The sequence below is a fragment of the Physeter macrocephalus genome, chromosome 20, assembly GCF_002837175.3.
Source record: "Physeter macrocephalus isolate SW-GA chromosome 20, ASM283717v5, whole genome shotgun sequence".
Classification (NCBI taxonomy): domain Eukaryota; kingdom Metazoa; phylum Chordata; class Mammalia; order Artiodactyla; family Physeteridae; genus Physeter; species Physeter macrocephalus.
The window spans coordinates 93,785,427-93,789,060 of NC_041233.1; positions in this window are offsets into that span (position 1 = coordinate 93,785,427).

Consider the following 3,634-nt stretch of genomic DNA (forward strand, 5'->3'; position numbering starts at 1 on the left):
TGTTATACAGCAGAAACTAACACACCATTGTAAAGCAATTATAGTCCAATAAAGAGTTAAAAAAAAAAAAAGTCCAAGAAACAAAATGACTGTACAAGGCAATCCATTGATAGTATGTGTCCTTGATATGATACAAGGAAACTGGCACTTTACCTCTTTGGTCTTCCTCCCTATAACCTGGTCTAATCATAAGAAAAACAGGAGACAAATAGAGGGACATCTGCAGAATACCTGCCTAGTACCCCTCAAAACTGGCAAGGTTGCCAAAAAGAAGGAAAGCCTGAGAAACTGCCACAGCCGAAAGGAGTCTAAGGAGGCATGACAGTTAAATGTAATGTAGTTTCTTGGATGGGATCCTGCAATGGAAAAGGACATTAGGTAAAAACTAAGGAAATATGAGTAAACTACAGGCTTTAGTTAATAATTATGTATCAATATTGGTTCATTAATCGTAATGAACATACTATACTAATGTAAGATGTTAATAATAGGGAAAACTGGGTACAGGTATATGGGAACTCTTTATACCATCATCTCAGTTTTTCTGTAAATCTAAAACTATTCTAAAAAATGAAGTTCATTTAAAAATTTAAAAGGCAACAAAACAAAACAAAAAACACTTAGCCCAAACCTTTGCTACTCTAAATACTAGCTGCCTACTCTTTTAACCCAATAAGCAACTTCATGCCCAGCCTGAGCATAGTGATTGCAGAGCCCAACAGCCAGGTTCCCTGGCAGGATTAGCCTCCTTCAGCATCTTTTCTTACCTAGCAATACCACCTCCATTAGAAGTAAAGCATAAAAACTGGTTCAAGATGGCAGAGTAGAAGGATGTGCTCTCATTCCGTCTCGTGAGAGCACTAGAATCACAACTAACTGCTGAACAATCATCGACAGGAAGACTCTGGAACTCACCAAAAAATATACCCCACGTCCAAAGACAAGGGAGAAGCCACAAGGAGACAGTGGAAGGGGTGCAATCACTATCAAATCAAATCCCATAACTGCTGGGTGGGTGACTCACAAACTGGAGAACACTTACACCACAGAAGTCCACCCACTGGAGAGAAGGTTCTCAGCCCCACATCAGGCTTCCCAACCTGGGGGTCCGACAACAGGAGGAGGAATTCCTAGGGAATCAGACTTTGAAGGCCAGCGGGATTTGATTGCAAGACTTCGACAGGACTGGGGGAAACAGAGACTCCACTCTTGGAGGGCACACACAAACTAGTGTGTGCACCGGGACACAGGGGAAGGAGCAGTGAACCCAGGAGAGACTGAACCAGACCTACCTGCTAGTGTTGGAGGGTCTCCTGCAGAGGCAGGGGGTGGCTGTGGCTCACCATGAGGACAAGGACACTGGCAGCAGAAGTTCTGGGAAGTACTCCTTGGCAACACCCAGCTCTACCCACCACCAGTCCCTCCCATCAGGAAACTTGCACAAGCCTCTTAGAGAGCCTCATCCACCGGAGGACAGACAGCAGAAGCAAGAAGAACTACAATCCTGCAGTCTGTGGAACAAAAACCACATTCACAGAAAGATAGACAAGATGAAAAGGCAGATGGCTATGTCCCAGATGAAGGAACAAGATAAACCCCCTGGAAAAAACTAAATGAAGTGGAGACAGGGGACCTTCCAGAAAAAGAATTCAGAATAATGATAGTGAAGATGATCCAGGACCTTGTAAAGAGAATGGAGGCAAAGATCGAGAAGATGCAAGAAATGTTTAACAAAGACCTAGAAGAATTAAAGAACAAACACCTAGAAGAATCAAAGAACAAACAAACAGATATGAACAACACAATAAATGAAATTAAAAATTCTTTAGGGAATCAATAGCAGAATAACTGAGGCAGAAGAACGGATAAGTGACCAGGAAGACAGAATGGTGGAATTCACTGCCACGGAACAGAATAAAGAAAAAAGAATGAAAAGAAATGAAGACAACTTAAGAGACCTCTGGGACAACATTAAATGCAACAACATTTGCACTAGAGGGGTCCCAGAAGGAAAAGAGAGAGAGAAAGGACCTGAGAAAATATTTGAAGAGATCATAGTTGAAAACTTCCCTAACATGGGAAAGGAAATAGCCACCCAAGTTCAGGAAGCACAGAGAGTCTCAGGCAGGATAGACCCAAGGAGAAACACGCCAAGACACATAGTAATCAAATTGACAAAAATTAAAGACAAAGGAAAACTATTGAAAGCAACAAGGGAAAAATGACAAATAATATACAAGGGAACTCCCATAAGGTTAACAGCTGATTCCTCAGCAGAAACTCTACAAGCCAGAAGGGAGTAGCATGATATACTAAAGTGTAGGGAAGAACTTAAAACCAAGATTATTCCACCCGGCAAGGATCTCATTCAGATTCGATGGAGAAATCAAAAGCTTTACAGACAAGCAAAAGCTAAGAGAATTCAGCACCACCAAACCAGCTCTACAACAAATGGTAAAGGAACTTCTCTAAGTGGGAAACATAAGAGAAGAATAGGACCTACAAAAACAAACCCATAACCATTAAGAAAATGGTAATAGGAACATATATATCAATAATTACCTTAAATGTGAATGGATTAAATGCTCCAACCAAAAGACACAGGCTTGCTGAATGGATACAAAAAGAAGACACATATATATGCTGTCTACAAGACCTAGGGACGCATACAGACTAAAAGTGAGGGGATGGAAAAAAGATATTCTATGCAAATGGAAATCAAAAGAAAGCTGGAATAGCAATACTCATATCAGATAAAGTAGACTTTAAAATAAAGAATGTTACAAGAGACAAGGAAGAACACCACATAATGATTAAGGGATCAATCCAAGAAGAAGATATAGCAATTATAAATATATATGCACCCAACATAGGAGCACCTCAATACATAAGGCAACTGCTAAGAGCTCTAAAAGAGGAAATCGACAGTAGTACAATAATACTGAGGGACTTTAACACCTCACCTACACCAATGGACAGATCATCCAAACAGAAAATTAATAAGGAAACACAGCTTTAAATGACACAATAGAACAGATAGATTTAATTGATATTTTTAAGACATCCCATCCAAAAGCAGCAGATTACACTTTCTTCTCAAGTGCACATGGAACAGTCTCCAGGACAGATCACATCTTGGGTCACAAATCAAGCCTCAGTAAATTTTAAAAAATTGAAATCATATCAAGCATCTTTTCTGACCACAACACTATGAGATTAGAAATCAATTCCAGGGAAAAAACTTAAAAAACACAAACACATGGAGGTTAAACAATACGTTACTAAATAACCAAGAGATCACTGAAGAAATCAAAGAGGATGTCAAAAAATACCTAGAGACAAATGACAACAAAAAAACGATGATCTAAAACCTATGGGATGCAACAAAAGCAGTTCCAAGAGGAAAATTTATAGCAATACAAGCCTACCTCAAGAAACAAGAAAAATCTCAAATAAATAATCTAACCTTACACCTAAGGGAACTAGAGAAAGAAGAACAAACAAAACCTAAAAATAGTAGAAGGAAAGAAATCATAAAGATCGGAGCAGAAATAAATGAAAAAGAAACAAAGAAAACAATAGCAAAGATCAATAAAACTAAAAGCTGGTTCTTTGAGAAGATAAACAAAATTGA